This window comes from Pogona vitticeps, chromosome 5, assembly GCF_051106095.1.
Source record: "Pogona vitticeps strain Pit_001003342236 chromosome 5, PviZW2.1, whole genome shotgun sequence".
In the NCBI taxonomy this organism is placed as follows: domain Eukaryota; kingdom Metazoa; phylum Chordata; class Lepidosauria; order Squamata; family Agamidae; genus Pogona; species Pogona vitticeps.
The window spans coordinates 725,126-734,704 of NC_135787.1; positions in this window are offsets into that span (position 1 = coordinate 725,126).

The window sequence follows — 9,579 nt, forward strand, 5'->3', positions numbered from 1 at the left end:
GACAGATTGGATTTGTCTTCAGTGTGGAAGGGATTGTCACTCTCGAATTGGCCTCCTCAGCCACACTAGACGCTGTTCCAAGTCCTCCACACAGAGCACGCTACCATAGTCTTTCGAGACTGAAGGATGCCTAACTGTGGGGTCACCTCCTCTTCTTCAGAAATGTAACAGGAAAAATCAGGAAAATTTAACAGTTTTGAGTCTTAGTTTTTAATTTTTCTACTTTTTGTTGTTTTTTCTCATGCTCTTTCACATTGGTCTGGATAGGCCTCCGTAGGCTCTCCCTCCTCGCTCTGCTCTGTGGCTGAGAACTGGGGGTTTTTTTGGGGGGCGGAGGGTGTCACCTTTTGTTTTCAGGCCAAGGGTCGGTGCTAAGGAAGCATTTTTTGAAGTTGGAGCCCCCACCTCACCCCCTGCAGGGCTCTGCCCTGAGGGACACCAGGGTGGCAGAAGAAGCCCATCCCTGTCCCTCCGGCAGAGGATGCTCTGAAAGGTCTCTGAATCCTCACCGGTCTTGAGTTGCCCCAAAGGCAACACCTTCTCTCCCCCCCCCCCTCCCAGCCTCTCCCACCTTCTTGCCTTTGACAGCTCCAGTCTGGAGGCAATGTGCCACCCCCCCTCTGGCCCCCTCTGCTGAAACAATTCAGGGAGCAAGTCCACAGGGTGTGGCTGGAGGAGCACCCTCTTGTCCCCTGGGTGCTGGGGACACCCCCTTCCCCCCCAAACCCTTTCTCCATCCTTCCGCTCCGTTGGTGAAGAGGATGCTGGACCTGGCACGGCTTTGGCCCTGCCCAGCTCCCGGGCTCTCCTCCTCTTCTCGGCTTCCTCTGTCTCATCTCAGCTTGGCCGGGGCGCCGCCGTCCCTCTGCTTCCCAAATGGGATTATCTGCTCCAGGTCCAGGGCTTTGCATTCCACCCCAGGCTTTGTCGGGAAGAGGGAAGAGTTTTCGAGAAGGCCTGGGAATGTCTCCGTAGCAAAGGTTAAAGAGCTTGACCGGACAGCAGCCCACTCTGTCTCTCGGCTGGTAATCTTATTTAACAGTTTGTCTGTTCTGCCTCTTACTTCCGGACCGTAAAAATGCCAGGGTAATGGGGTACAGGGGCAGGTCTGGTTTGCTCCATCTCGAGTCACATCAGCCGCAGAGTCTGGCCCCTTCGCATCTCAAGGAGGCGTCTGAGCAAATCTCTGAGCGCTCAGATTTTTTGCACCCCCCCAGGAGCAAGGCTGGCTTCTGGGAAGGGTGGCCAGGGAGAGCTTGGCTCGGTTCGGGCACCACGAAGGGTAAGCAAGCGTTCCCCTCTGGACTTCACATTCTGTGCACGAACAACCAGGTGTGGGTGGATTCTGCTCAGCTGCCCTCTTGGGCTGCAGGAAGAAGGGCTAAGCCAAGGCCGGACCTTTGCCCGCTGGTTTCTGTGACCTGCCCTGTGAATCCACCGCCACCACCAAGCCAAGCCGGGGTTCTTTCTCTTGTCTGAGGAAATGGTCAGAGGGCTTGGAACAGCCAGGTTTGTGCGTGTCCTGCCAAATAAACCACGGCCTGACCAGAGGCCCCCGCTGAGCTTTGCAGATCCTGCTTTCATAGAGAGCAACCAGGTGCTGGAAGCCAGCAGGCTGAGCTGGGGTGATCCCGCTTGAGGGAGGGAACTGGCTGACCCCGTGGCAGCGAAAACAGACCAGAGTCTTGTGGCGCCCTAAGGACGAAAAGGCGGCATGGGCCAGAAGCATTTAGGGATGTTAGTTTTGGAATTCTTGGACTACCTATCCCATAATTCTCCACTCTGGGGAGTGCTACCTGACAGACACCTCACGCCACCTAAATGTGGCTCACCTGGGAGGAAGGCCTAGACTGGAAGGCCCCGAGGCCTAGGTCTGCCCAAGCTTCCGGTTCCTGCCCCAGGGCTAGCTGGGAGCTTTCTTTCTGAACAGGAAACTAGGCAAAGGCTAGGCCAATTGAGGCCCTTCCTCCAGGTGAACCATATTTAGGTGTCTCTAAGGTGTCCGTCTGTCTGGGAAAATTCCCGGAAGAGAGAATCATTGTGAGAAACCCCCAAACAAGACCTCTGATTTCAAGCTTTCAGGGGCTATTGCCCATTTCATCAGGTACAATGTGTGGTGTCTCTGTTTATGTGTGCTGGGATCTGAGAAAGGCTGACCTGAAATCCCTGAGTTCTGTCCATCTGTCCTTTCATCCGTCTGTCCACCCATTCATCCGTCTGTCCACCTGTCCGCCCATCCACCCATCCACCCATCCACCCATCCACCCATCCATCCATCCATCCATCCATCCATCCTTCCTTCCTTCCTTCCTTCCTTCCTTCCTTCCTTCCTTCCTTCCTTCCTTCCTTCCTTCCTTCCTTCCTTCCTTCCTTCCTTCCTTCCTTCCTTCCGAGAGGAACATGCTTTAGGCTGGTGGTTCTCAAACAGCAGCTTCCTCTGATCATGGCAGTTGGCTTTGGAGACTCTCGTGCCAAGTGGTGTGGGATGATGGCCCAGTGCCATGGAACAGCTGACCCTCCAAAGGGGAAATAGCTCCCCACCTCACCCACCCCTGGACTCTCCAAAGCCATCAAGAGCTTCTTGTGCCAACCCTGTTTGGAATCTTTTTTTGCTGTCATGCTGAAGCAGGCCTTTGAAACTGCAACAGAAGGTGTCTATCTCCAGACTAGATCAGATGGAAAGCTCTTTAATCTCTAGATTGAGAGCAAAGACCAAAGTCCAGCTGAAATGCATGCAGGACTTTCTCTTCACCAATGATGCAGCCGTTGTTGCCCACTCTGCTGAAGACCTCCAACAACTCATGAATCGTTTTAGCAAGGCCTGCCAAGACTTTGGACTAACAAGCAGCCTGAAGAAAACACAAGTCATGGGCTACGGTGTGGACTCACCTCCCTCTATTACCATCTCCGCGCAAGAATTGGAGATTGTTTGTGACTTTGTGTACCTTGGCTCAATGATCCCTGACACTTTCTCCCTAGATGTCAAGCGGGATAAACGCATTGGGAAAGCAGCTACCATGTCCTCTAGACTCACAAAGAGAGTATGGCTTAATAAGAAGCTGGTGGCATATACCAAGATCCAGGTCTATAGAGCCTGTGTCCTGAGCACACTCCTGTCCTGCAGTGAGTCCCGGAACCTTTGTGCACGGCAGGAGAGGAAGCCGAACATGTTCCATAATGCGTTGTCTCAGACGCATTTTTGGTATCACCTGGCAGGACAAAGTTCCAAATAGAGTAGTTTTAGAATGAGCTGGAATTTTCAGCATGAATACATTACTGAAACCGCAACGTCTACGTTGGCTTGGGCACGTCGTGAGAATGGCTGATGGTCGGATTCCAAAAGATCTCCTGTATGGAGAACTAGTGCAGGGAAATCGCCCCAGAGGGAGACCACAAGGAGATATGCAAGCGGGATCTGAAGGCCTTAGGAATGGATCTCAACAGATGGGAAACCTTGACCTCCGAGCGTTCAGCCTGGAGGCAGGCGGTGCATCGTGACCTCTCCCATTTTGACGAGACCGTTGCCCAGCAGGCTGAGGCAAAGAGGCAGTCCCGAAATCAGCAAAACCAGGGAGCTGGGCAGGGGACAGATTGTATTTGTCCTCAATGTGGAAGAGATTGTGACTCTCGAATTGGCCTCTTCAGCCACACTAGATGCTGTTCCAAGACGCCGTTCAGAGCACGTTCTCATGGGCTCTCGAGACTGAAGGAGGCCTAACCAAGAGCTTCTCCCAGCCTTTCAGAGCGCCAGCTTCTGGGCTCCAGGCTAGGCCTTGCCAGGCTGGGAGGAGAAGGGGGGGGGGACAGCCCCAGCCCCAGTGCTGTGCATCTGGACAGCTTGGGCAATGGCGGGATTGGGCCTCCTGCCAGACTTTGTACCCCTGGTCGGTTCTATTGATTTAATAAGCTGTGGAGAGGACAGTGGGCAGAGAGGCATTAAACTAATGAAAGCAGGACCAAAGGCCTCACCGACAAAGGTGGGCCCCCGCTATAATGACACACCGTGGGGGCTTCCTCAAGCGCGGCCCCTTTGCTGCAGTGATTAAGAGCCTGCGGTCATTGTTGGGGCCGAAAGATAAATCCCTGCACAGCACCATTGCTGATGCGATTGAGCCCCTGTACAATTTGTGATCCTATTGTAGCAGCTTGTTTGCCATGGGCCGGGCTGGGGGGGGGGAGTCTGGGAACCCCTTTGGAACTTTTCTTTGGTCATTAGCATCCCAATTAGAAGCCGGGAAAGATAATGGAAGGCTGGCTGGGGATTACAGCTTACTTGGGACTGGACTCCTGCCCCATCAATGGGCATCCTGTTTGTCATTCCTAATTAATTTTCTGTTTTAAATTAAGTTGCAGGGTGAGGAGGCTGCAAACCACCCCTCCCACCCCAAAAGCCCATGAAGACGCACCAGGTGCAGGAGTGCCAGGCGGGCAGAGAAGGGTCCCTGGGCACCTGGAGCTGACCACATGCCATCCCACGGGGGAACAGGCCCTTTCCAGGGTAAAGTGGCCTGATGCTTTCTTTCCTGGAGGTCAGTCCCCTTTTTGAGGCTGGATCTCTGTCCAGTCTGTGTTAAAGCTAAAGAACCCCAGGGAGGTGGGGAAACAGGGGTCCTGGTGGTGCCCATAATGCACAGCAGACATCCAGACGCACCAGTGGATACACAGGTCCTCCCCCCCCGCACCCCAGGCATGAGATGACTAGCCATCCTTTTTGCACTGGTGAAAATGAGGTCTCATTTTGCACCTATATATACATATAAATTAGCACGTACAATCTTATGCACCAGGTGCCCCTCTAGCACCTTGGCAGGAGCGGGGGGGGGGGAGGCTGAGCAAATAGTCCTGGCATGGGGGTGGGTTGTTCCTGGGAGCTGTGGCCTCTAAAGCAAGGGCTTTTCTGAGGAGCCCCTCCTCTTCTCCCATCCCCCTTAGGCCCATCCCGCCAACATCTCTCCCTTACAGGAACAAGGCACCCTTCGGCCCAGAAGGCTCCACCAGGGTCACCGGGGGGGGGGGGGGAGGTTCCTCTTGGGTCCTTTCAGTGCCACACCATTTCTGGCATTTTTGGGAGCCCATAGGCAGCCCCAGATCTGAGCAGATGGGGATGGACTGCCCCTGGTTTTAAGGGAGAGGGACGCACCCCTCCCTGCCCCCCTGCCCCCCCCCCCCGGCCAGACCATGGGCTGCTCAAGCCAGAGCCTCTCAGCCAGCATAACCTGAGCCTAGGAATGTGTTGCCACTTTCTTTATTTCCAGCATTGCCTTCCCACCTTTTTCAACAAAAATGTCCTTATGGAACAATAACAGCGCCGTGTAAGCAATCACAAGGAGGCAGGAGGCAGCGCACCGTCCGTCGTCAGGAAACCACCCTGTTTTGCTGGGATGGAGGGGAACGTAGCTCTAAGAAATGGCTGGGCCCCCCCTTCATTGACAGGCGGACGCCCCGTCCCAAGGGCAGCCCTTTGGGGGCCCCTTTTTTACACCTGCTCCAGTTGAACCGTATTCACCTTCACCCCTCATGTGATCGGAAATGGGACATAGCTGGGCTAAGAAGAGGGGGGGCAGGCTAACGCCCCCTCTCCTCCCCACCACAACCACTAGGCAAGGTTGCCCTTGGCCTCACTGCCTTGAAAGCCTACTCCCAGACACCCAATCCACAAAATGCAGTGGAGGGGGGGGGGTTTCAGATCTGCTGCCAGGAGGCTGTAAGGGTGGGGGCATTGTCAAGGCTGATGGTCCCTGATGGGCCGGGATAAGCCATCCCCTGCCCCTCCCCCTTCTCATTAGCACCTCATCATCCCAACCATCCTCAGGAATCCCAGGTCGTCTTTCCAAGGGAGGTGGGGGGTGGGCTGGGAGTAGCAAGATTACTGCCTTAATGTCCCTGAATCACTTTGATCCTGCAAATGGTCCCACATAAATATACCTGGGGGGGTTGGGGCGGGGAGGATGATGCAGCTATTACAGATTCCCCACTCACACACCTTCTGTTTTTTCAGGTGGGGTGGGGGCTTCAGGCTTTGCCTTCCAAAATACAATGAAGTCAAATGGAAGAATAAGAGTGGGTAGACAAGTGAAATTAGGGATCCTTCTTCAAACTGCGGGATGTGCAAGCTTCCAATCTTCACAGAGCTCCTCCTCAAGCCAAGTGTTTGCCAGCTGAGTCTCCTCTGCCCAAACGTGCCCCTTGCTGCCCCTCGGCCTCTTTGGAGGAGGTTGCTGACCACTTAATGGCCAGACAGAGGAGGAGCCCCTCTTAAAAACGTCTTAGTAACCCATCCCACAATTCATCCAGGTTCGAGGACAGAGGATGTTTTGTTTGCTCTCCTCTTGTTATTTTGTAACAACAAAACATCTTTAAAAGCTCCAAAAATGGCTTACAGAAGATGAGCCCAGTCCAAAATGAAACTGTGCAGTGTTACTGGCGCTGGTCAGGCCACCCTGCCTCACTGCAGGTAGGGTGGCCAGCTGGAACAAGGTGTGTGTGTGTGTGTGTGTGTGTGTGTGTTGGCTGTCCAGTTGCCTTTCCTGGAGATGGCAGGTGGGGGCTTCATCCCAGGGACTCCACCAGAGAAGCCCCCAATTCTGGAAGGCCCTTCCTCTCCCCCAGGACCGTGGAAAGGGTGACGGGTGCCCAGGGCTCCCTTCTGTTTCCGACAGGGCTCTCACTGCAGCCCCCACACAGACGCCATGGCGTCCTTCTGGGCCGTCTTCCGGAGAGTCCGGCTTTGCAGGAGCGCTGGTTCTTCCTGGAGGAGTGATTTCAAAGCTGGCACCGGGGGACTCCTCTTTGATGCCTTGGCCATTGGCTGGGGTGTGTGTATCCTCTCCCTCATGCCACTTAACACATGGAGGAAACAACTGGGGGGAGAGGGCTTGGAGTCTGGGGATTCAGCACCATCAATAGACTCCGTCTCTCCTTTCCATTGGATTCCAAGAAGTTCTTCTGACCCTAAAACAGGGCATGTTGTCAGTAACAGAGTGGATTCTGCCAACAAAGGCCCGCATAGTCAAAGTAGTGATGTATCGGAGTGAGAGCTGGATCATAAAGAAGGCTGACCGCCGAAGAATTGATGCCTTTGAATTGTGGTGCTGGAGGAGGCTCTTGAGAATCCCCTGGACTGCAAGGAGAACAAACCTATCCATTCTAAAGGAAATCAACCCTGAGTGGAAGGACAGATCCTGAAGCTGAGGCACCAATACAGTACTTTGGCCATCTCATGAGAAGAGAAAAGACCCTGATGTTGGGAAAGTGTGAAGGCAAGAGGAGAAGGGGATGACAGAGGATGAGATGGTTGGACAGTGTCATCAAAGCAACCAACATGAACCTGACCCAACTCCGGGAGGCATTAGAAGACAGGAGGGCCTGGCGTGTGCTCTGGTCCATGGGGTCACGAAGAGTCGGACACAACTTGACTTAAGAACAACAGGGTGGATGAGGCTTTTAAAAAAGGAAACTTGATCCAGACAAGACAGAGGTGCTCCTGGTCAGTCATAGGGGACGCAGCTTGTGCTCAATGGGGTGAAAAACACAGCCTTGCATCTTGGGGGTGCTTCTGGATTCATCTCTGGGCCGGGATGCCTAGGTTTCTGCAGTGGCCAGGACTGCCTTTGCACAGTTAAAACTAGTATGCCAACTGTATGCCAGCTGTGCCATGCCAGGAAAGGTATTTTCTGATCATGGTGACACATGCCTTCATTAAATCCGATTTGGATTACTGCCATGCCTTCTATGTGGGGCTGCCCTTGAAGACTGTCCAGAAACTTCAACTGATCCTAAACAGCGCAGCCGGGCCCCCACTGGACACAACCAGCAGCTCTGGTTACCACTTTGTTTCTAGGCCCAGTTCAAGGGGCTGCTTTGGCTTTCCAACGCCCTTTATGTCTGGGGTCCAGAAAGACCCTAACCTATGAGCCACCTCCACGGATTAGTCTGGTGGGGACACCAGCGAGGGAGACATGGGGGGGGGCTTTTTCAGCAGCTGCTCCCAAAGGATGGAATAGCCTTCCTCTGGAGCCCCCCCCCCCCGTTTGCTATCTTTCCACCACCAGGCAAAAACACTGTAAGCAGGTGTGTGCCCTTCTACATTCGGTTACTTTGCAGGATAGTGGCAGATAGTTGAAGGGGGTGTTTTTTTGGGTGGGATATTTGCAGATGTTTTACTGTTCCCACAGATTTACTGGGTTCCTATTTACTTAATCACTTTTGAGTGGTCTGTTTATTCTGTTTTATATGCTTGTTTAAAATGTCGCAAATGACCCCAAGAGATGCAGATTGGCAGAGGGGCACTCCGGAGACCTGGCCTCCCGTCCTGGCCCAGCCAAGCCATGGATATTTATTGGGGGTGGAGAGAAAGAGAGGAGTGGCACTAACAAAACCAGGCGCGCACACCCCTTGGAAGCCCTGTGCGGGTTGCCATGCACTGGGTGTGACTGGAAGATGGATAACCTTGCGGTGATGTTCCTCTTTTGGTGCCAAACGGCTAACTGGCATGGGGCACGGTGGTGGTTCGAGGCCTTTTGCTAAGTGATCGAACTTTGCTTGCTCTACTCCTTCCTTGATTTGGCTCCCATGGGTAGCCTCCGGGAAGCACAGAAATGCCCCCCCCAGCCCACGTCCCACCATGGCCCCCCTCCCAGGCCAATTACTGAGCCCCTCTGCCCCCCATTAGTGATGTGTGTTTGACTAATGGGATACTCTTTAAAAGCTGGGGATTTTCACCCACTGGTAACTACACGGGAAATCTCACACCAGTTAGCGAGGGAAGCTCAGCTGACAGCACCTCTGGGCTGAGATCCGGGAGGGAGTCGCGCGCTTCCTGCAGGACAGCAGGGCTGGTTCCTGTCCCACCTGTTGGGGAGCAGAGGAGGGAGGGAGGGAGGGGGTGGCCCTAGATTCTCTCTTTCTTGGAGGGGGAAGAACCAGAGGGGGGAGGGAGAGGGGGAGGGAGGGGAAGGAGGGGGCTTTGGGAACTCTTAAGCCAACAGCCCTCTTTTGAAACCGGCCTCCCCTGGCTTATAGCAAAGTGTCCAGGAGTGAAAAGCATTTCCTGGTCACTCCATGAAAGAACAGGGAGTTTTAACATTCCAAGCACCTGGAGGAAAGATGAAAGGAGCCAGAGGGCACACACACACACACACACACACATTCACACACACACATTCACAAACAGAGAGGGCCCTCCTCCTCCTCCTCCATCCTCCAGATGTGATTAGGATGGGCTGCTTGAAAGGAGGACCCCCTTTTCTGCAGGAGGACAAAGCTGCTGGCCACTTCAAACGCTTCTAATTGATGCTAATGACTATTAGATGGAGAGGGGCTTGGAGTTCCCCTTTGAGGAAAGGGGGAGCCGGGAGGGGGGAGGGTGTTTTACAATCCCAGCCATACAAAGCCCCCTTTCTCGGCTTGCTTTTCCCCTGCAGGCTTCAGAAGGTGGGCCCTTCCCCACTCTCAACCTTGCAGATTTGGGCCTTGACCCCCACCCACCCCACCCCCGCCCAAATTTTGCAGAGGGCTCCCTGCAGGTTCCATTCAGCTTCTTTGCCCATGAGAAATTTCACACCTAGCCCGCTCCCCCCT